General features: G+C 36.3%; 1 long non-coding RNA gene across 1 annotated transcript in view; it reads right to left on the reverse strand.

Annotated features, from left to right (window-relative positions):
• Nucleotides 1-25,749, reverse strand: part of LOC147845392 (uncharacterized) — a 258,299-nt gene that overhangs the window by 71,484 nt on the left and 161,066 nt on the right. The window lies entirely within an intron of this gene.

A 25,749-nucleotide genomic window follows, 5' to 3' on the forward strand; every position in this document is an offset into this window, starting at 1 on the left:
TCACTAAATCATTTAATAGTTCAGCTACACTGCGTGAGGGTTAACTTCTCAATTCACATAACAGTTTCTTTGAAGTTGTTTCAGAGCAATAGCTATAAATGACTACTAATCTCGCTGTAGACAGGTTTTGAAACATTTCAAAGCCTCCACACATTTGCTTTGACTATTTAATGTTTTACAAAGCCACGCTCTGCCCACCACAAGCTGTCGGGTCTATTATTTTTGTAGTTTCATGTTGTCTTCCTGTTTCCTGCCTTGTTTCATGTATCTAGCTCCCATTGGTTGTTTCATGTCACGTGATTCCTAGTGTTTGACAGAGATAACCTTAATTTTCCTTGTACAGTTTTGTTTGTGTTTGATTTTTTTAATTTTTAATAATTTTTTTGTTATGCTATGCCATACCATGTGTTATGTTTATGTTACATATGAAACATTTATGTATATGTTTACTTCTTTATTTAAATTGTATTGGGTTCTTAAAATTGCCTTCAGTGTATTTATTCATTCAAATTTCTAGTTAAAAAAAACTGCAGCATCCTTTGATAAATGTTTTGTTATGTTGGTTATATATTATCTTATATATGTCACGGGCAAAGAAGAGGTGAACTCAGATGCAGAGAAAACAAAGTCTTTAATTAAGTAGAGGGTCTCAGGAAAAGCAACAAAACAAAGGTAGCCCAGTGGGGTGAACGCTGGGGAAGCATCAAAGAAAAAACTCCACAATAACAGGACGCTCGCTCACTGGAAGTCCTGGACACAGATACAGGGTGAGTAACAGAATGCTTCACACAGACACACAAGCGACAACATACTGACAACCATGAAGGGAAATGACGTGCTATAAATGGGGAAAAAGGGAATGAGAAACAGGTGGAAAGAATTAGCCGAAATGGCTGGTGCTCCTGTGACTGCAAATAAAAGCAGGTGAGAAAGGTAATCTGTAACACTAAATAGAGGAAGGTAGCAAGAACGCAAGGTACGTTGACAATATATTCATTAAAAAATGTAAAATCTGTATAATTCGCAGTTAAAATGTTTTCTTACCAATGATGTGTTGCAAAGTATTTAAATTTTTGTCCTAGGTACCCTCTATTTTTTTCTCTTATCTGACATATACAGTTCAGATCACGGAGCAAGACAGCTTATGATCTGAATTGGGTGTATTGAATAGGAAGGACTTACCAATGTGTGGTTATGTAATGTAATGTGTATTTATATAGCGCATTTATCATGTATGGCCATTTTTAACGACTACAGAGAGTCAGGACCTCAGTTTAATGTTTTATCAAAATGTGGCTCTCACTGGCGATATAGTGCCCCCTTCATTATACTGAGGCATTACACAGACTCCGGGTGTAGCACCCCCTGCTGACCTCTCTAAAACCACTTCCAACAGCAACTTAGTTTTCCCATGTGGTCTCCGATCAAGGTACTGACCAGGCTCAGCCCTGCTTCAGTGAGCAACCACTCTTGGGCTGCAAGGTGAAATGGCTGAGGATGTGTTATGTATGTTTTCAGGCATGTGAGTGTGTTTCTGTCCCACATGTCCTGCATTGTTTTCCTGCTCGTTTCCTGTCTTCTGTGCTCCTTTATGTTTCCCTAGTTATTAGTTGTCTTCACTCTTGTTTTTGTTCTGTGTATTTAAGCTCCCAAGTTCCAGTTCTTTGATGTCTGTCATTGTATGTGAATATGTCCTCCTTTGTCTCCAGCCCTGTGTTTCTTTGAGAGGTTCCAGCAGAGCCCAGGCGCTGAAAGTATTTTCTGCTCCATATTCCCACCATGTGAAGTATTTCTTAGGGTACTTGCTCCACTGGAGCATGAGAGCAGGTATGCAAACGTATCACTATTCTGTGAAATTTGTGTTTTTCACCTTGAAATGGGTTATTCACATGAATTATGTATATCTGTTAAAAATTGTAGATGGGGGAGGGGGGGGTTACTGCGAAATGATTGTGACATAAATATATAGGCAGCAAGGTGGGACAGTGGTTAGTACTGTAGACTCACAGCAAGAAGGTCGCTGGTTTGAGTCCCGGCTGTGTTAGTTGGCATTTCTATGTGAAATTTGCATGTTCTCCCCATGTTGCCGTGGGTTTCATCCCAGTGCACCGGTTTCCCCCACAGTCCAAACTCATGCGCTATAAGTGATATAGGTGAACAAAATTGGCCGTAGCGTATGAGTGTGTGTGAATGTGAGAGTGTATTGGAGTTTCCCAGTATTGGCTGCAGGGCATCCGCTGCGTAAAACATGCTGGATAAGTTGGCAGTTCATTCTGCTGTGGCGACTCCTGATTAATAAGGGACTAAGCCGAAGGAAAATGAATATAAATATTTATTCTCTGTTCAAGAGCAAATGCATGCCTCTCCTCTTTGTGTGACAAGTTTGCTAGCCAGTCCAGTTAGCACACTTTTATTCTCCCCAATGAGCATCATTCAAGCCAGCTGCGGAAAAGACCCAGCATAAACAAACATGAGAGTGTGGAAGTGATGCGGTCCCTCATGTGAGAAAGAATAAACTATATGAAAAAAGATTTTATTCACACAGGACTAAAATTAAACAAAAAAAAAAAAAAATACAAGGACTTTGGTTATTCAAATACGTTGGCGCAGATACAATAAAACTCATCTGCTCTTGAACAGAGTACACAAGTTTTGCTTAAGTTGCTGGTATCAATCCACTAATGGTCTCAATTCACAATTGTCCACAAGTAACATTAACGAAACCAACAACAGTCACATTTAAAAGTTCCATCAAGGTAGTTTACAATTTAAAATGGCAATAAATACAGGTATACATTACTTGTAGTGTTTACATAAATGAACCTATTCTGCGTCCCTGATAGTAATAATACATATAAATAAATTTAAAATAAATAATATGCTTGTGCATTTCTAAAAACCAGCAACTCATAAATGGACTGAAGCAATGTATGCCATTGGCTGCATTTACACTGCATGGTTCCAGTGACTCAATTCAAATTTTTTTCTCCCTTGTGGCACAGATTGGAAATGGTTCATGTAAGCAGGTAAAAGTCACATGGATTTAGATTTATCAAATTCAGGCCTTCTTCATATATGGAAATGTATTCAATATGAATCGGATCTCTGCCCTCGTGTCTCGTGTAAGCAGGTAGATCAGATTTTCATCTGTCAATGCGAGTCACGCATCATTAAAAACTAGCGAATGACGTCAAGTCTGACACTTTTCATTTCGGAACTACTGGTATTTCATATACAGTTAGGTCCATAAATATTAGGACATCAACGCAAATATATAATTTTAGCACTATACACCAACACAATGGATTTAACCGCAGACTGTCTGCTTTAATTTGAGAGTATTTACATCCAAATCAGGTGAACTGTGAATAACAACTGTTTGCATATGTGCCTTCAACTTGTTAAGGGAATAATAATCATGAATCAAACTTTCACTTTTTAATACTTGGTTGCAAATCCTTTGCAGTCAATTACAGCCTGAAGTCTGGAACGCAGAGACATTAGTGTGTTTGAGTTCTTTATACAATGTTTTAACCTGCCAAACTTTGATTTTAACCAGGAGAAGTGCAGTGGATGATATAAGAATGAAGTTTAGCCTAACCTAAATTTTATTACTGATTTTCAATCTTTTTTGTGTGTGAATGTTTTGCAGTAGCAGGCATAAGAGAAATTAAAAAAATAGAATCATAACTGCATGTTCTGTTTGTGCAGCACTTGAATAAACGAGACCGCTGAACCCACAGACAGACTCCAGTTCTTTTACTTTACACAACACAACTCAGAGGAGTAGTCGAGCTGTTAAGACTGGCCCTGGCTACACTGGCAGTGTGTGACAGTTTTACTTGCCAATTGAGTGAGCACACTTTCGTTCTTGCCCAATCAGAACTGCGCAAATAATCTATGGCCACAATAAAAAAAAATGAAAACAAACAAGAAAGCATTGACAAGTGGGATTATGGCGTCTGCTGCTTCAGAAGCATTAATAGATAAATTATCAAAGAAAACCTGCAGCTGTATTATGGGAATATTTTGGTTTTAAAGTCACAAACACAAAACAAAAACAGGTAATTTTTAAGAGCTGTTGCAGAATTGTTGCCATGGCTTACAGATACCTGTCAAAAAATTGCAATTAGATATTTTCCCCAAATCGCACAGGCCTTCATTTCACTGTATTTTCAAATTCAGATTTCTTCAAATGAAATATTTATTTGCCATGTACATGTGCACATTTCTTTTTTGAATTTATGCATTGTTAATGACTTGCATTGAAATTATTAAAATGCTCAAAGTTTTGATAAGTTCTAGTAATACCAACATAATTATCAAGCGCATGTTTTGATAAAAATCATAGTATTCAGCAAATTCAGCAAATTCAATTAAATATAACCACTTGGTAAACAAAGCTACAGTAGGTCTAAAGTACATCCACTAAATACATAAATACATTCACTAAAAGATAGAACATATTACTTTACAAATTGTGTTGTTATAAGTACACTGTAAAAATGATTCTGCATTTTAGTTTTTTTTAAGGTGATTTTGTAAATTGAAACAACAAAGTAGTTAATTCAAATGGTAAGCTTTCACTGTCTCAACTAGTATCACTGATGGTGTTTGTTTTTGTTTTCCTTTAAATTGTGCCCCATATTTTCAATCCAGCAGATGGCAGAATATGCACCATTAAGTAATTTTGCCTACCTTCAAACAGAACACAGGGTTTTTTTTTTTACTTCGTTTTTTGGTCAATAATGCTTCTTTAAATTTGTGTTATTAGCTTTTTAAATTACACATGTGAACTTCCTGCCTAGGTATTATTCACATTATTCTATTATTATATGTCTCATGTGAACCCAGCATAAAAATGTCATAATGGCCGCCTGTTGGTTCGGCGTCCCCTTAACATGCATCACACTGTGTTTTTGCCTTTTCATGTGGATGGAGACTTTTTTTAAAAACTCAATTTATAAAAATACCAGTCTATGTGTGGAAATTACAGCAATTTAGCTAGTTAGTTTTAAGAAATGTGGGATCTCTCAATAATAAAAATGAGTATAGTGGTGTTGGTGGATGAATCTTTATGGAACAAAATCAATGCCTAAAGTCTTGAATTAAAAAGCTTGTTGAATATCACAAACTGAAAAAAATAATACACCGTATTAACAAGTTCTTGCATTTTTATGACTTGAATTCCAGGGTTTGTATTTTTAGGTACTGAAATTTAACATATCTGTATATTTAAGCTGTGAATATTTCAACGAAAAATATTTCAAACACGTTTTCAACATTAAAAATTCAATAATTCATATTCAATTTTCAGATTTCACTTAAAAATATTCAATACCCTTTAAAAATACGATGTATAATATTCAAAAGGTCATTTTCAGTTCATTTTATTTCAGTTCAAATATTCGCTTCCATAAATTCAGTGGATCAAAACCGACTGATAAAATTCAACATTTCATCCGGGAACTGCAGGAGAAGCAATAGATTGCAGAGTGAAGATCGCCAGCTGCTCTCGCTTTCACCAGCAGGTGGAGATGGAATAATGTAAGATTTTTAACCCAGTAAACAGGCGAGAAAAAGGCTAATAAAGGCACAAAAGTAGCATTTAATATTAATATCAATGCTTTGGACATTATAAATGGTAAAAAGTATGAGTAAAATGAGTAAATGAGGGTTTAGTCGTTTATATTTGCCCTTATGTAACGGAAGCCAGCTGGTGATCGCGTAAAGCTCACTCCTCGGATCCAGGGACAGACATTGTTCTGCAATCTTATTGGAGCTTGTCTCCCATGCTGGCTCGTTACCTGCTCGGACCGGTGCGGTTACTTGCACATAAACCGTCTTTTGATGAATATGATGTTATAAATTGTCTATCTTTATTGACTCTTTCTTCCATATACGCGAAGTATTATATTGACAGCTAAAGAATATAAACGTAAGAGAAACAGGAGAGGAAATATTATAATAATACAAAATAGATCAACATTGACAGGGCTAAGAACAATTACGAACAAAGATTTTCAAAAGCAGAGAGATTTTATGAGAATGTCACAAAACAGTTTACTTGGAAATGTTAAACAGAGTTCAGGTATGATTTAAGGTTGGTTATGGATGGGGCGTGTAATTTAAAATAATTTAACATAACGTGCAAATGCATTAAAGGAGCGTCTTCAGTTATTATTTAAACGCAGCTATGTTAGGATTGGGATAGGTTATATAATTTCATTATTTAAATTATGATTGTTAATATTAATATTTTATGACATGTATTTGGGCTATTGCGCTTAAATAAGTCATCCGTGATTCTAAATTAATATTTCTATTCATCCTTTTTATCACTCTGCCTGTCTTTCTCTTCTTTTTGTCTATTTTTTGTGGTTCTGCCACTGTTACGTTTGCAAAATGTCTTTAGTTTGTCCAGATTATCGCTTTTCCTCTAAAATAGAGACGAAGCAGAAGGAAAATGAATGAATTGATGAATGAATTAAATGATTGACGTTTTTATGCATGTGCTGTGCGGCTTGCGCACGACAAAGACGAACGAGTGGCCGCGAGCTCCGGTGGCCGGTCAGAGCCAGCGCCGCATATCAAACTGGTTAAGAGATGCTGGATGGCTGCCAATATATGATAGGAATTCTTCCGAAGTTTCAGATGATATCTGGGCTTGTGCATAATAATGTAAAATAAAAGTGAAAGTCATGACATTTGGCCAAGCATAAGAATAGCCTACAAGAGTGTTTCGATTATTATCATGACATGTCATGCTTGGGCTGATATGAAGAACACCTCGCTGTTTACCATTTTCGAAAGTGGAGCTGACGTCGGCGCGAAATTGCTTGTATAATTGTAAAAAGAGTGATGAATATTAATGGATTTCTTATATCTGTCATTTCTGATAATATAATTGATTTAACTAGTGTGAGAGTATCACTCATTTAGCAAAAATGCATCCAGAATCCTAAACCAGTAACTTTGTCAAGCAAAAATTATGATTTTATAGGCTACTGATTAAAAAAAAAAAACAAGAAAAAGAAACTATTAGCTACCCTAGCAATTGTTTATTTAAATATGATCATCTCAAAATATAAAATAAAAACATAATGGTTTGACTTTGTGAAATCATAAAACAGACTTGCAGAAAAGAGTTATAAATGAGCAAATACATTCTCTCCAGTAGATGGCGATTACAGCTCAGTAATACCCCATGATGATGAACAGAGCTGCTTTGCAGGAACCCCTCAACCACGCATGCCAAACCACGCATTATAAACATAATCTTATGAAACTAGCTGAAGTGACAACTATATTAAATTTAAACCAGTTTAAATAAGTTTATATGTTTAATAACTGCAAAAAAGATCAACATTGCTAATCATAAAATACAAACGGTTGCTGAAAAGTTATAAATAATGGTTTTCTCATTTAATACTGAAAACAAATTAAAGTCAGTTATAACTGCCTATTATCAAACCACAGGCGACTCATTTTATTAGTTATCATTGGCTGCGACATTGCCACTTTTGCGTTAATACCTTTTTCTCACCTATAGGCTACATAACAATAAAACAATATTCTGGACAAACTAACACATTTTGCAAACGTTTAACCATGGCAGAACCACAAAAAATAGACAAAAAGAAGAGAAAGACAGGCAGAGTGATAAAAAGGATAAATAAAAATATTAATTTAGAATCACGGATGACTTGTTTAAGCGCAATAGCCCAATTAAATGTCATACAATAATAATATTAACAATCATAATAATAATTCAAATGATGAAAATGTATAACCTATCCCAATCCTGACATAGCTGCGTTTAAACAGCGCAAACATTACTCCTTATAGTTATGCCATATTAGGCGGTTCTGTGTGAATAACTGAAGACGCTCCTTTAATGCATTCGCATGTTAAATTATTTTAAATCAGACGCCCCATCCATAACCAACCTTAAATCATACCTGAACTCTCTGTTTAACATTTCCAAGTAAACTGTTTTGTGACATTCTCATAAAATCTCTCTGCTTTTGAAAATCTTTGTTCGTAATTGTTCTTAGCCCTGTCAATGTTTATCTATTTTGTATTATTATTATAATATTTCCTCTCCTGTTTCTCTTACGTTTATATTCTTTAGCTGTCAATATAATACTTCGCGTCTATGGAAGAAAGAGTCAATAAAGATAGACAATGTATAACATCATATTCATCAAAAGACGGTTTATGTGCAAGTAACCGCACCGGTCCGAGCAGGTAACGAGCCGGCATGGGAGACAAGCTCCAATAAGATTGCAGAACAATGTCTGTCCCTGGATCCGAGGAGTGAGCTTTACGCGATCACCAGCTGGCTTCCGTTACATAAGGGCAAATATAAATGACTCAAACCTCATTTACTCATTTTACTCATACTTTTTACCATTTATAATGTCCAAAGCATTGATATTAATATTAAATGCTACTTTTGTGCCTTTATTAGCCTTTTTCTCGCCTGTTTACTGGGTTAAAAATCTTACATTATTCCATCTCCACCTGCTGGTGAAAGCTAGAGCAGCTGGCGATCTTCACTCTGCAATCTATTGCTTCTCCTGCAGTTCCCGGATGTAATGTTGAATTTTAACAGTCGAATTTGATCCACTGAATTTATGGAAGCGAATATTTGAACTGAAATAAAATGAACTGAAAATGACCTTTTGAATATTATACATCGTATTTTTAAAGGGTATTGAATATTTTTAAGTGAAATCTGAAAATTGAATATGAATTATTGAATTTTTAATGTTGAAAACGTGTTTGAAATATTTTTCGTTGAAATATTCACAGCTTAAATATACAGATATGTTAAATTTCAGTACCTAAAAATACAAACCCTGGAATTCAAGTCATAAAAATGCAAGAACTTGTTAATACGGTGTATTATTTTTTTCAGTTTGTGATATTCAACAAGCTTTTTAATTCAAGACTTTAGGCATTGATTTTGTTCCATAAATCTTACAGGCAAGTAAACTAGTGAATATTAAAAGTACTTTAAGTAAAATGAAATGCCCTCAAAATGCCAAATATTAAAGAAAAACTTATAGATTAATGCATTAATTTAGCACATATGTATCAGTTAAACAATTTAGATTTGTTGAGCAAAATGTCTGTTACAAGCATAAAGTATAATTTGTTTATAATTATAAAATTAATTTATACTTGCATTAAAGTAATGTCAATGGTCAGAAATTTCAACTGGTTTCGGAGCCTATGGTTGTAAGGCCTATATAGAAAATTTAAGCTACAATTGTTGCATTTTCAGTTGTTACTGGTTGTGGATCGAGATTTGCTGGGTTAATGGGAGAATGGCAAGTTTAACCAACTTCAAAGACAACTGAGCTTTACTCATGTTTTGAGATTTTGAGATACCATAAATATTTTCAGTAATCTGAATGTTGTGATATTGCTTACTTGCTTTGGATTTCTTATCTGATGTTTTCACTTGTTACTTTTCTTCTGCAGGAAATATATAACTAGTAAAACGAGATTCAAGTTCTTTTACTCCACCCACATGTAAACACCCTTTTATATAAAATATTCTTGCACTTGTTTTTAAAGAGAAAACAGCACTTCAACACACAGGTACCTCTTTTCTTTATAACATCTTTCTGAAATATACAGCTTAAATAATTTTAATTTAAACATGTTATGTAAATATGTAACAACTGTTGTTAAAAATAAATGTACTGTTAAAGGTTTCACATTCTTTTGTTGTGGTTTAAAATTCTTCAGATCTGTTGCTTTTTATGTTTAGTGTTGTGATCTATAAACATTTAGTTACAGGTGTTGTTTACACCCAATAATCTTTGATGGATCAATGTGGATTTTGCAACAAAAAGCAAATTGTATTCAACTAGACATTTTGTTCTGATTATGTATAAAACACCTGGAGTCATATAACCTGTTCTGCTCGTTCACTGGTGCAAAATGGATCACGTAGTGTCCATTGAAATGACAGCAGCGTTTGCCAAATTCATTTAGTACTCCAATAAAAACTGATTAAGCAGTTTTTCTACATGATTTTTTAAATTTTATTTTTAATTTCATTAATAGTTTCAAGAGACATATCCACAGATACTGAGTATTATTCTTTATCCCCAGTAAACAAGTAAAACAAAATTCAACCAGGTGACAGCTGTAAGGGGGAGAAACTTTAGAAAGCAGCCTCAGCTCTCATTTGGCTTTACAACATTAGAAAAGTGTGTTAAAGTAATACGTACTACAGGTTTAAGCAGGTAATTTACCTTAAGGACTGCATTATGCAATAATGAAAACTGAACAGAAGTCTAACTGCTATTTCTGGATTCTGTCAATAGACACAGAATGAAGGGATGATTTATGTCTACATCTGCATTCCAGATCATAAACTTGTCTATAGTCTTTTTTACTATGTAGTTTTTCTTTTCACAAAGCTAAAATACACTGTTCATAAAAGGAACACTTAATGCTATGTAAATCCAAGTGTTTCCTTAATTTGGAGCAGTATATTTACCTTTTAAAGTAGAACATAACATCTACATCAAATGCTTATTGTGCATTCCATGTAGAGCATAGAACATTTAAACAAACCGACACAATGTACAGCTCTTAGAGAAAAAGCTATTCTTGTCTTCTGTCTAAACCTTTCTAACTCTGAATGCAGGGCAGCGAATTGTAAAACAGCCCAGAATGAAGTTGTGAGTTGGCGATGGGTAGCACAATGGCCACCATGGAGAACAAATGTGAGTGAACAAAATCTACTTGAAGTTTAAGCTGTTTCTCCAACTTTTTCTTTCATTCCCCACTTTAGAGGTAGAGAAGTCACTTAGCCAAACCATTTTTGGCTAACTTTTTCAGCCACTCTAGGGCTGTGTGGAATAATAAAATGTCTTTATTTTTTGTGATTTTGCTGATAAAATAATCAGACAATATTAAGCATGATTTAACGATATGTTAAAAAATTCCTGATATTGTACTAGCGTTCAGAATGTCAATAAAATACTGATTAATTGAAACAATGTATTGACAGACATGGTATTATTTTTTAAAGAGTCCCTATAATGCATTAAAAAGTGGCATATTTTGGTTTTGGGGGTCTCCAACAACAGGCTGAACAGCATGCAAGATCAAAAAACACTTTCATTGTCTTATAATATGCGTTTATTTTAACCTAATTATTCCAATGACTCCAATATTATTCATTCAGCGATTCATTTCTTCCCAAATCCCTCCTTATCACGATGCTAATCTGCTGTGATTGGTCTGATGACCCAGTCTATTGCAATTGGTCGACAGCATTCAGCATGAGACAGAGAAATGCCCAGCTCGGCTTTTCCACAATATTGAAGTAGGCAGAGTGCATGTGTGAGCATACCTGCCAACACTCCTGTTTTTTCCCCAGGAGTCTTCCGTTGTGTGTACAACGATTGGGTGTGGCTTTGTATAAACATCAACAGCTAAAAACTCATTATTAAGATGATTCATTTTGACCACTCTGAGTCGACTCTTTCATAAACGAATCAAGATGGTTTTGGTCAAGTAATGCACTGGTTATTAGCTGGTATAGGTGCAGATCTTCATTTTTGTAAACAGTTTGTTTTTAGGAGTAATTTATTGCTATAAAAACGGGGTGTGTCATTGTGATTAGCAGTTGTGATTGACAGCCTCTCTGAGCTTAGGCAGAAGACTGAACTGTTATTATTCCATTTTTGTGTTATTTTACCATGATAAAATGATTTCAGCAGTAAACTATACTTTCTGACATACAGGATCTGGTGGAACACTTTAGTTATTAAAGTAAGAGTTTTATCGGGCTTTCTTAGTTTGCTGATACAAACTAGCCACGATGGGGAAAATACAGGTGATCGCTATCTAGCAGTAAATATCTTTAGACAAAACTAATGTTAGCCGATCCCCACATTGATCTCCTGCATAAGGTTATTTGAATTTGATTTACAGGACGTCTCTGCATTTTGAGTTTCGGCATGTTATTGAGTTAATCTACTAAATATGCTGTAATAAATATTAATGTTCTAGAAGCAGAATCTTAATTAACAAATAGAGCTGTAAATGTTATATACTATTTATATACATCATGTATCTTTGGATTTTTATTTGAAAACTCTTATTAAACATTAAAATGAATGTAAATTCATCTGCTAGATATTAAGGCATTGATTAAACCTAATGAAAATGAAGGCAAAAATGATAAACAATTTACAAGCGATTTTGCAGCAGCCTACAGACAAGTTTATTGTACAAATTGACAAGGATTATTTTATATAGTGCAGGGATGGGAGGTGTAAATATCCTGTTGATATTTAGAAATATAAAAAAGTGCTTATATTTATATTAGTGCGCCTTTGTTATAGTGCAGATTCGGGCAGTCAAATGAGAAGTTCGGGGGGCGTGGTTGATTTGACGTACAAGCGTTTCGCTGAAAGCTTGATTCTGCAGCTCCTTCTCTGGCTCCATTAAGCAGTCCTTCTGCGCATGCCAAGGCTCTAATTTTAACAGTCTTTTGCAATAGTTTGTGCCCGTCATGAGGCGTTTTGCCTTCAAAGCATTCAATGGGATAAGACACTGTTGTGCCGTCCATATTTTTTACAGGCATTGCAGCTAACACATACAGTATGTACGTTTCAACATGTAAAAGTGTCCCTCTATATGTTTACATGAAAGTTGTTCACAATACTTATCCATCCACAGAATTTGTAACGTAGTCAAATGTGTAAACATTTAGCTGCGGTTCACGCTTCTGCCTTTGGATGTCTCTGGGACTGAACAGCTTCATTAATGCTAAAGCTTTGAATAAAAGTGAACCCATCAAAAAAGCCAGACCCCTTCTATATTTACAAATACAAGCACAGCTGTTTAGAGCTCATCTCTGGTTGATGATGTCAGAATTTACCGGTATTGTGGAATGGATGTGTGAACGGTCTTTTCTGAAAAAAATTCCAGAACGTCCTTGCCTGTGTGATCTGCACTTTTTTTTACTTTGCCGGTAAAGTTGTTGCGGAAATTTTTTACGGATATTTACTGGTATCACTGTGTGAAAGGGGCTTATAATGATTAAATCTTAATCATTTAATTTGTCTAAATGTAAATATGACATAATATTATTATTATTTTTTCTTTAAATGGTTGTCGTTGTTTCAGCTACAGAATCGTTACTGACAAGAAGAAAGAGCATGGACATCCCCCCCACATGTAAGTGATTAATTTGAATAAAAATCTCTTATAGATTCAAATAGCTTATACTGTTTTGTACTAAAGGTTTTTGTAGTATTTGCAGTCATATAGTCTTCATTTAGATCACCAAGGCAGTTAAGTGATACAGCAACATGTTGAAGAAAAGCCATTTTAGATCACTGTCAAATTTGTTTGCTCGTCGTATTTGCTTTAAGGAAAAGGTCACACTTTATTTTGATGGTCCGTTTGTTGAATTTTAGTTACATTGCATCTACATGCCAACTAATTCTCATTAGATTATAAGTAGACTGTTAGGTTGGGGTTAGTGTAAGTTGACATGTTCTTGCAAAGTTTCTTATAGTCAGTTAAATGTCTGTATCAATAGATATTAAGCAGACAGTCTACTAATACTCAAATGGATCATCAAATAAAGTGTTACCAAAAAAAGACTACAATATTAACATTGAACAAAGAGTGAAAAACCCCTTACAAGATGTAAAATAAGTCTCTAAAGTTCCTAGGGTGTGTATGTGAAGTTTCAGCTAAAAATACTACGGTGGGTTACATCACCCACTGTAAACAAACAGACAGCACAGGGGCGTGGGCTGTGAGTAGGCCCCGTTTACACTAGTGCGTTTTAGTTTTAAAACGGCGTTTTAGAATGAAATTGATCCGCGTCCACTCTAGCGTTTTACCCAGCGTTTCTGAACTGCTCTCCGTCCACACCAAAACGCTGAAAACGCACATCACGTGACCACACACACACACTAAAGGGTCAAGCGCCGCAGCATTTCTACCCAGATGAGAGCTGTGCTAGTCGGACTTCTCATCAAGCATCTCCCGCTGGATCTAATCTCACTATATTTATTAAACAGGATATTTCATTCATCTTGTTGTCTTTATCTAACGACATATGCCTATTCCCTGACTTTGGTCATTGGAATCTATTACTTGTTCAAGGGTAACGTGTTTTGGTTAAGAGCAAAGATAAGTTAATAATTAATCCATGTATATTGACTGATCGCTTGCCTTTATTTCCTATAATGTATAAACTTATTGTAAGTTATACTTTTTTAATGGTCATTATCGATTATTAAAACTGATACTCAGCAAAAGAGAGGGTGTGTTTCGTATTTTCACTGAAATTGAAAGGAGGCAGTTGTTATCGGCTCTGTTTTGTTATAAATATGCACACAGTGAAGATGACGCTCATATATGCAGCACGACGCCTCAACATGTCTGCTGTCTGTTTAGTTGTTAATATTAAAAAGAAAGTAGGCAGTTCCTTAAATCATGTTTACATTTTATTGTTGAGAAAGTGAAACAACGAAGCCAGGGTGATGTGAATGAAGTTATAAAGTACACTGTTCCCTTTGAAGATTTACCCGTGTCCTCGGTCTGTTTTCCATATAAAACTGAGAAGGGGGAGACTGCAGCCTTGATCAAACTTGCGAAGTCTGAACTTACAAGAAGAGGATGCGAGACTGAACTGTGTGTGGGCTACTTAATATTGAGGAAAAGCCCCAATCAGAGAGGCGAATGTCTGCAGCCCCGCCTCCGTTTTCAGATGTCTCCGTTTTCCATCATCCACACTGAGACGGAGCAGCAGCGTTTCAGAATGAAAACGGCCTCTCCAGCGTTTCCAAAATGCTCTGTTTTCGGTGCTCGAGAGTGTGGACGGATGGCGTAACCATAGCAAAACTTATGTGTTTTAAAACGAAAACGCATTGGTGTAAACGGGGCCTCAGCCAGAGGGAAAACATAAACGTATATTTTATTCACAGATGACTGGGTTTATACGAAGATTATAGGGACTTGTTTAGATAACATTTGGTGCACATGCATTAAAGCTTTAAAGGTTCAGGACACCCTGGAGAACTTTTTTTTGTATTAATAGATTTGTTTGTGTTGAGCATCAGTTAAGACAATGTTAGCACCTGTCAGCTTTAATTGTGGGGAAAACTGGATAATTTTGAGCTAATTTTGAACTGGATAATTTCGATGCTCGCGGAGCTCCACGCCCATTAATCATGCATCTTTTGAAAAAATTCTGAAGTAGACTTTAACCGAAAGTGGGGGGTGTCACGGCCCTTTAACAGATTTGCAGTCTGACAGGGCTCCATATTTTACTGGGATATGTAAACAGAGAATGTGGTTTGTTTTGTATTTGGCAGGAATTACAGTTTAAAGGTCAGAACTAATGTATACCATCTGCAAAACATAAAAAAACAGACAACATGATTATTCAGAAACCTTTCAGTAGTAGCACTAATTATCAATAATGTGTAAAAGCTTAACAAAGTTGTAATTAATAAATAAATACAGAAAGTGGTTGGTTCTACATTCTTATGACAACACAGACTCATACAATGTACATACCACTGATCTATATAGAAATAGATCATTGATACAAATATTATATGTATAATATTTTCTATTAATTCACCCAAAATATATTGTCTATATTAACAATTCATAAAAATATTAATTTGTAAAACGGGTATTTATTTATGCTGTGAACCACATACATACTGCTCTGTACCTGAGAGTATGGTAAATTGGTGCTGCTGTGGGTGAAAGTTCAAATCAGTTTATTTTCATTTTGAACCATTCAGGACAGGATGCTTTTCAAAATGTTCATCCAGAAACGCATTCTCCAAAATGTCCATCCTCGGGATCAGTTTGCAGACTTAAATAGACCTGAAGGACACCTTCTTTCATGTCACGATTCAGGCATCCTCCTCTTTGCACAGTCTCTATCCCTGCAGATTTTCACCAAACTCACAAAGGGAGCCCTAGTGCCTCTTCGGCTCACAGGCATCTGCATTCTCAATGACTGGCTCATTTTTGCATAGTCCCAGGATCAGTTGATTTTGCAGTTAGGGTTTCAGGTCAACTGAAAAAAGAGCAAGCTCTCCCCCATGCAGAGCCTCTTTAATTTAGGATGAAGCTCATGGTACTAGGAGAATGGAGACTCCACTCTGGTGCGATCCAGCTGATATGTGAAGCCCAGGTATCAGCCCTCCATTGTGTGATTGTTTCAAACCCACTCATTGCCTCCTCAGCACGAATGCTCTGGCTCACAGCTGGCCCTGGGGCTGTGCAAATATGCATTTCCCCCAGTAAGCCTGCCGCAAGGTCAGGGAGAACAAGCAGCAGATCTTGCTTGTTGTGCCACTATGACCCAACCCAACTCGAGTTCCCAATCTCACACTTCTCGCGACAGCCCCTCTTTGGTGAATACAAAATACATCTCACCAAATATTGTTGTTCCTGATCTGAAAGAGAATGTCTCAGTTACTGTCATAACCCTCATTCTCTGATGGGGAGAATGGAGATGTGTCTCATTGCCACACTTGCTGAATAACCAGCTGGGAGCTGGGCAATTGGCTTCCTCAGTGTTAAACCTGGCTTGCTCTCCTTCAGGATCAGCTGATTTTAAGCAGCCACATCTGTATAGAACTGATAAGTGGAACACGAGGTTATGTCAGATTGACATGGTGGGTACTCCCCCGGCTTGAAAAATCAGAGTGATTGGTCCTTCTAAGTGAATTCCTGTCATGGCTGCTGTGCTGCCGTTTGTCTGCCATGTCTGTCTGTCTGTTTTGCTGCCTCTACAGATTTGCTATAGCATTGTGGGACAAAATTAGGAGAATGGGGAACAGCTGAGTTGAGGTGTGCGGTCTTTTATCAGCGTCCTGGTCCTGTTTGTAACTTTTTGTAATGTGACTTTAGGCTTTCCCCTCTTTTTTTTGTTTTGCCTTGAGGGTGTAACAATTGGTGACTCGTGCTTGACAGTGTATTTTTGTGTTGATCATTTTGTTTGTCTTCGCTAAATTTTCCCTTGGTAAGTGTTTTTTGTTTCGCACTTTATTTGAAGGAGGGAAAGAAGTACTGTGGCTTGCAGGCACATTGTTTTAGTCTCCATCCTGCCCAATTTGAATGCTAGAATAAGTTACATTATGCTCTAATATGTCATAGTCTAACGCAGGGGTATTCGATTAGCGGCTGGTGGGCCCCTGAGGCAATTTGTTCCTGCCCTCCAAATTGTGTGACCAAGACATCAAAAATAAATGTAGTTTAGTCGAAAAACAGCCGCTATAGTTATGAAGTGACATGCGTCTGTTCAATACAGCATGAGCTGCAGTTGAAGACTGCACAGAGCGTGAGTCACGTGACATTAAACGAGTGGCGCAAGCAGCCAAAAACATTTGGATGTGTTTGTAGAAAAGGCTTTTTGTAATATGCACTGATATCGTTAACGGGGATGCAATGGTTAGCCGATTTCACTATAAACCCCACTTAACTTCATTACAGTTGATGAATCGTCAAGGCTTCTCAAATCTATATACATGCATGAATGCAGGATATAGTTTGTAATAAGTGCCCAAAAATCTTTTTTTATTTATAATTTGCAGTTCAAAAGTATGTTCAAACAAATAAGTCTGCCTAAAAACTGTTTTTTCCCCCTGTTTTATAGGTCATGGGCTCACTATTACACTATTTGGAAACTCAGCATCTGTCCAGTTTGAACCTCAAAACATTCTTCTTGGAGACGAAAAGCCATTTTTTAAAACTTCTGAAATATCCAGGATTGATTCTTCACAAAGAAAGATTTCAGAGACTCATGTCACTGTGATCAACTTAATGGACTTGCATGAACTGAAATTACCCTCTATAGAGCCTCTCATTGTTAAACTAGCGAATGACAATAAAAGCCATGCCTTCATCTTTATTGTGCGACTGGGCCGGCTGACAGATGCTGATAAAATGGGTCTTGAATGGCTTCAGAAAGTGTTTGGTGATAAAGTTCTTCAGTTTGTGCTGATTCTTTTCACTTATGAATTAAAAGAAGAGTGTGACTTTATAAAACATGATCTTGAAAAAAACTCTGATCTGGAGCAGCTGCTGAAGAAATGTGGAGGACGATACCACACCTGCAGCAAAATGATGAACAATGAATCAGAGATGAAAGATCTTATAGGCAAGATTGAGTGTCTGTTTAATGAAAATCATCAACAGTGCTACACGGGAGAAAGCAGAGAGAGACTAGAAAAGACTGAAACAGAAAGTGGTAAGTAGTGTGATTTTGTTACTTGGTCTTAATTTATTTTTATTTTTTAATCTACTTTTACACCTGAAATTGTCAAGACCAACAGGAATGGTTGGTCAAGCTGTTAGTCTAGAGTTTTGAGTGGTTCTTGAAAATTCAAAGTGGCCAAAATTTCCAGACCTTCATATGTCAGTCTGAGGTCTGGCTATTTGAGACTAGCCTTTGCCTGGCTTTAATCAACTTAACAAAAACTTAATAATATCAGAACAAAAATCTAATTAATTACAGTAAATCACATTCCTCTAGAAGATCTAATAGTCATTTTGTCTTTTGTTGTTGATTAACTGGTTTTTATGGACCTTAAGAAAACTATTCAATGTTCTAATCTTTGTTACTTTCACTTTAAATGTAACCAGCTCTGGTTTATGGCTGGGTATTTTTACTTTATTTGACCTACGCTTAGCTATATATTTGGCATATATTTAATTGGAGCTCTAAACATCACCTCTTAGATGAGATACTGTAAACTCTGGATGAATACCACAACAGATAACAATTGTTTACAATGCCAGAACATCTTTAAGACTACATTTCTGCTTAGGAAGGAGAACAATGCTCTCCCTAGCTGAGCCTGGTTTCTCTCACGTTTTTTTTTTTCTTCTTGTCAATCAGTGAAGTTTGTTCTTCTCCACTGTCGCCTCTGGTTTGCTTGGCTAGAACTGGGGGAGCTGTAAATCGGTGGATTTGCTCTTTAGTGTTTCAGCTTTTAGCAGTGACTTTTACTTTACACTGAACTGAACTAAACTGAAAGGAATTTCTTAAGTTACATTTATACTAAACTGAACTGAAGCCATTTTAATTTACTAGAACTACACCATCATGCTACACTACTCTCATCCCAGATAATATTCCTATTGTATAGATGGGATTTTAACTACAGCTGTTTGAAATATAATTCTGCCGAATGACTAAAAGCCTGCTTTTGGAATCTGTATGGATCTTGGTGAAAAATACCTGTTTTACAATACAAAAAATGCATTTGATAATTTGCACTCTGATGCTGCGTTCACACCAGACGTGGAACGTGCGTCAAGCGCGAGTGATTTACAAGTTAAATCAATGGAAACGCACGAATAGACATCCTGCGGCGCGATATGTGCGAATGGCGCGGCGCGAATTGAGCTTTTGCACAAATTGCTCGAATACGAAAATCTAAACTTCAGTGGACATTCACACCGAGTTAACAATCAGAAGCTTGCTCTTGTGGGGGTGTGATTGTGACATATCGCCTGTTGTTGGTGTCCCAGGGGAAATCCTCCAGCCAACAACGACAAAAAGTTCATCAAACTGGGCTTGGCTCAGTCAGAAGCACCGTTGAAAACCTCCATCATCCAGGTTAAGTTTCTGGAGGAGTTTATGAGCTCACAGAGCTGGATGCACCTCTGAAAGAATCTAGTGACAGCCCTAAACGTATCGATGCTGTTTTTCAGTCTTCATAAAGCACATAAACACTGTTATTTTCTTCATAAAATCCATGTTAGCCATTTAGCTATGAAGCTAGAGTCACCAGGCAGACAGAAGCCCTGCTCATCACGCGAATCCGCGTCTGTTCTGAAATGAATTTGACATGCGAATGAAGCGAGTAAACTCAAATGTTCACGCGGCTATTTACGCGTGAATATCACGATTTATCCGTGCGTTCCACGTCTGGTGTGAACAGCATAAAAAGCACAATAAAAATAAAGATAAATTTATTTGCCTTGACTTGTGTTAAATAACATGATACTGTTGAGTGGACTAGACTTTGGTGTGCTGTATCACCATAACAAACTGGTTCAACAAGTGTGTGTCTGATTGACTGACATGAAGGAATGAGGTGTGTCTGAACTCACTTAAAACAAGACATTACATTCATACATTTATACAACATCATTAGTATATAAGTTTAACATTACCAGTTTAAAAAATTATGTTAAAAAAAAGTTTTTCAATTTATTATTTTTGTTTGTCTGCTTGTTTTAAAGGGAAGCACAATAAGCAGACCAGAGAAGACAACACTGCAAAAGAGAGACATGAGGTAAGTGTGAACCTCACAAATATAAATTTATGTTTTTATATAGTTTTTCATATATGTTTTTAGCACTGCAACATTAGGGTTAGAACTTGGTGTTAATCATCACTTAGAGAACTCTAAAATGACTGACAGACACTAGCAACATATCACAGATAATTAGATATTCAACTGACTCTAAACAAAAAGTAAAAGGACATTGGATTTTGTGTGTGCAGTTCAAAAGGCCAACCCACTAAATAATGACAAGTTAAAGAAAAAAAGGGGGGGAAATGCTCAAATGGGCCAAAAAAAGGTGAAAGGAAAGAAAGAGGAAGAGGAAAGAAAGTGAAAATGCCTTTTTTCTTCATAGTTATATACAGTATAATCATTCATATAAAGTCTCATTCATTAAATAAGCATACATAAAAACATGTTTAGAAATCTGCATTCAATTGTTTTCATTAAATAATGATTTATCAAAAATATATATAAACTAATAAAATGTTCTAAATTTGTTCTCCTCATTTGTGCAAGGGTTTCTTCTGGGTCATCAGGGTTTCCTCACAGTGCAAAGTCATGTGATATAGGTGAATTGGATAAACTAAACTGGCCAAAGAGTATGATTGTGTGTGAATGGGAGATTGTGTAACACACAACTCCAGCACTGAGGGTTCACAAATTAGTGTACTCTTTATGCTGGATTGTGAGTAATTAGCAGTTCACTCAACTGTGGCAAGGCAAGTTTATTTATTTACATAAACAACAATAAAAGAAACAAAATAAACCCATACAAGAATAAAAAGCAAAATAATAAAAAACTTTTTATTAAAAAAATATTAAAAACTTATTAAAATGTGTTAAAATAGGTTATAAAAGAATAAAAAAAGAAAAGATATAATAGTGTGATCTGTCGGATGCCGCAGAGTGCTCATTCAGTAAAGGCACAGCTAAACAGATGTGTTTTCAGTCTTGATGTGAATGTGCCTAATGTTGAAGCACATCTGATCATTTCTGGAAGCTGATTCCAGCAGCGAGGAGCGCTGTTAGATGCTGAAGGCTGATTCACCCTGCTTTGACTGAACTCTTGGAACTTCTAGTTTATATGATCCTAATGATCTGAGTGATCTGTTAAGTTTGTATTCAGTGAGCATATCTGTAATGTATTGAGGTCCTAGGCCATTTAGTGATTTATAGACCAGTAATAATACTTTAAACTCTATTCTGAATGTAACAAACCCAGTGTAAAGACCTGAGGACAGGTGTGATGTGCTCTGATTTCCTGCTTCTAGTCAGAATCCTGTCTGCAGCATTCTGGATGAGCTGCAACTGTTTGACTGTGTTTTTGGGAAGGCCAGTGAGGAGTCCATTACAGTAATCCACCCTGCTGCTGATAAAAGCATGAACAAGTTTCTCCAAGTCTTCACTGGAAACAAAGCATCTAATTCTTGCAATATTTTTGAGATGATAGTATGCTGATTTACTGACTGCTTTGACATGACTGTTGAAACTCAGATCTGACTCCAGAGTCACACCAAGATTCTTGACCTTATTTTTTGATGTTTGACCCTTAAAGCCAAGGTACGCATTTACCTTGAGAACCTCATCTCTGTTCCCAAACACAATCATTTCAGTTTTCTCTTTGTTTAACTGAAGAAAGTTTTGGCACATTCAACTGTTCATCTCATCAATGCATTGGCAGAGGGTGTCAATGGGGCTGTAGTCATTAGGCAGTAAGGCTAGGTAGATCTGAGTGTCATCAGCATAGCTGTGGTAGGAGATTTGGTTTTGGCTCAGGGCGAGCATGTAAAGGTTGAACAGGAGAGGTGCCAGAATCGAGCCTTGTGGGACTCCACATGTCATGGGTGGACATGTGGTCATCTATACTGATATAGTAAGGCAGCGCTGAGATCGAGCAGTACCAGCACTGTTATTTTACCTGAATCTGTATTTAGGCGTATATCATTGATTATCTTTATAAGAGCGCTCTCTCTCTCTGCTCTCAAGTTGAAGAACTTGTTAACCTGGTTAAAAAGAACTTTTTCAATGATTTTGCCAATGAAAGGGAGATTTGAGATTGGCCTGTAATTGCTCAATAGGGTGTTATACAGGTTGCTTTTCTTCAAGAGGGGTTTAACAACTGCAGTTTTAAGTGAGTTTGGAAAAATCCCTGGGAGAAGTGAAGCATTTACCACTTTTAGAAGATCCATTTCTAAACAGTTAAACACAATTTTGAAGAATGATGCAGGGAAAGGTGCTTTTTGTCTCCTGTTCTTCTTTCTGACTTCTAGGAACAATGTCATCCATGATAAGTGCACGTGTCATTGTTTATACAGATAGATTTTTTTAACCCTGTTCAACAAACCCTAAATACACTCCCTAAAAACACTCCCTAATATAAATATTGACAGTAACAAAAACTAAAAATAGTCAGGACAAGAAATGTTTTTTTTAAAAATGTAAAATACCAACAGCAAAATTACATAAAATAAGATAATAAAAAATAAATAAGGTATATATTATTTTATATATTCTTAACTTTAGAGTTAAACAAATCAAGGAGAAAGTCAACAGAGTGTGCAGATATACTTGGCGCTAGTGATGTGTTGACGATTTTGTGTGGGTCCCTGTACATGTCAGATCCAAAGTGTTAAAAACAGGCATCAGTTATATTACAGCATTGATTTCTGGATTATCAATGTCAATATTAAAATCCCCAGCAATAGTAAAATAGTCCAATTCAGAGGTTACTATTGATAACAGCTCTGTAAAATCATCAATAAAAGCTGAAGAATATTCCAGAAATCTGTATAATTATTGGTAAAATGCGTAGAGCACCCTTTATTGCTATATTTAAACATTCAAAGTATAGGATGACATTTTTTCGGGAATACCATGGGTCACCCCTGCTGAAAAATCCAGATTAAACCAGCCTTGGCTGGTTGGCTGGTTTTAGCTGGTCGACCAGGCTGGTTTTAGAGGGGTTTTGGCCACTTCCAGGCTGTTTTTTTTTTTGGAAATTGCTGGAAACCAGCCTGGAAGTGGCCAAAACCCCTCTAAAACCAGACTGGTCAACCAGCTAAAACCAGCCAACCAGCCTAGGCTGGTTTAAGCTGGATTTTTCAGCAGGGACGGGATTCCCATAAGATGGGAGTCATCTTTGCTTTTAGTCACGGGATAGGGACAGTTCAGGATAAAATAGTTGGCGGGACCAGATGGGGGTGGGAATCAACCAATAGGAAGATAGGAAAAAAACGAAAATGCACCACCATTTTGTTATTGAACCTTCGCTAAGCCCCGCCCTCCTTAGTTACTGTTGCTACGCCTGTCAAGCTTTCGTGGCTGGCTTGACAATTTTTTTTTTTTACAATGTGTATGCGCCAGTGTCAGACATTGCCATGAATATAATGTCATTTTTGGCAAACAGGTGAGATATCCGAGAAAGCCAGACAAAAAAGGACTGCAGTGTGCATTACAGGGATATATTCACAACATAATAGGCAAACGATTAGAGAATAATTCAATCAAAATTGAAGCTAGCTTAGCCTAGCCGCCTCATACGCTAACCATTCAACAGCTTAGTTCATGCTCAGCAGGAGAGGTTAAACAGAGCAGTGCTCATAATATCGAGCAGTAAAAAAAAAAAAAAACAGAACCAGCTTTGTGTTTTTGTAGGAAACACAGTTTAGATCTGTTTAGGGTAAGAGGTGTGTGAGTTATTGCCGTCTGTCTATCACTGACTGTGTCCGGAATATCAAAACAAACCAACTCATCTCAGCTCCTTTAACGCCCCTCACACAGCTTGATCCATGCTGGCATTTTTCCTCTTGGGTTTTTGGTTTTGAAAAGGGAAAAAATTCCACCTTCCCGTCCAAACTTTAAGGATACCGGATATCACATTTTGCACAATCCATATGCACAATGCTTTGGTCTGTTTCCCTCACTTGAAAGCTTGACAAACCCCCTGCACGTAGCTACGGTTGCTTGTTTTTGGGTGTGGCAAAAAGTCAATTTCTTTTGAATGCGATTACAATGTAACGCAATAAAAAAAATTAAAAAAACTACATGACCCAGAAATCATCAGTGCTTGAGGGAGCTAACGTCTGCTGATAAATTGATGATGTGGTAAAAACAACATGGTCTCACTTTATAGTAAGTGTCCCTAAGTACTATGTACTTACATCAAAAAATAAATACACTGTACTTACTGTGTTTATAATGTATTTGACAACACTTGTGGTGCTTTTGAGTTGGGATAGGGGTTGGGTTATGGACAGATTTGATGTTGTGGGTTGGTTTAAGGGTGGGTTAAGGTGTAAGGGATGGTCAACAGTGTATTTACAAATGTAGTTACAAAAGTTAATTACAGATGTAATTACATACATGTATTTAATCAAGCATAAGTACAAAGTAAATACATGTATTTACACTAAGTACATTGTAACGAACTATTAATTCCTGTGTAAGTACATATTAGTTAAGGCCACTTAATATAAAATGGGACCCAACATTATTTGCAGTGCAAAGTCAGAGGTAATGAGAAGACATGTATAAAGTACTAGAGACCCAGACTTAAGTAAAAGTACATGTACTCTATCAAAAAGTGACTTGAGTAGAAGTAGAAGTGCTCTTTAAGCACCATACTTAAGTGCAAGTAGTTTATTTCAAAATGTACTACTTAAGTACTGAAATTAACATGTATTGTGTAATGTAGTTATTAAAGAAGGCAGTCAAAAGACATCATATTGTTTTGTTTATTTTAAATAGATTTTTTTGGTGCACGTGATTAAAAAGAACGAAAAGAAACATGACTTACGATACTGTTTTTCTCACGCTTGAATCACAGATCTGACACATTATAACAGCTTTTCAAAGCTGTGTGTCACAAAAACACTCAAAACGCTACTGAAACCCATTTTAGGATGGCAAATTACCGGTTGTAAACATTTGACCGGAAAATACTGGTCACTATGGTGCCCTCCATGCAGCAGCCAAGAAATAATAATTATTCAATAAGTCAATAATTGTAACGAGTAGATCTACACTGGTCTCACGGTTTGGTTCGGTTACGATTATCATGCCATCGATTCAGTTCAATCCAATATCTCGGTGCATCGACAATGCTTTCCATACATAAATAGATTTTTTCTTCACAACACAATAATTATTTTAATTAAAATCTAAAAATATGATTATATGTATGTATTATTTGTAATACAATTTTTGTCCTTTAATACAGCAGTAAGATATATAAACTGTACCCTTAATTTGACCTGCTCAAAAAAAAACACTCTTTCTGAATGTATCAAACAAAACTCCAATACATGCACAGAAGACAGCACGAGCAGTTATAGCAAATAAACTCATGTAAATATGATCCCGCCTGCTTTTTGAGCGCTGACAGGCAAGGTCTTACACCCGTATGGTTGGTTATTGTCTTCACTTG

The sequence above is a fragment of the Danio rerio genome, chromosome 3 (genome assembly GCF_052040795.2).
Source record: "Danio rerio strain M-AB ecotype USA chromosome 3, GRCz13ab, whole genome shotgun sequence".
In the NCBI taxonomy this organism is placed as follows: Eukaryota; Metazoa; Chordata; class Actinopteri; order Cypriniformes; family Danionidae; genus Danio; species Danio rerio.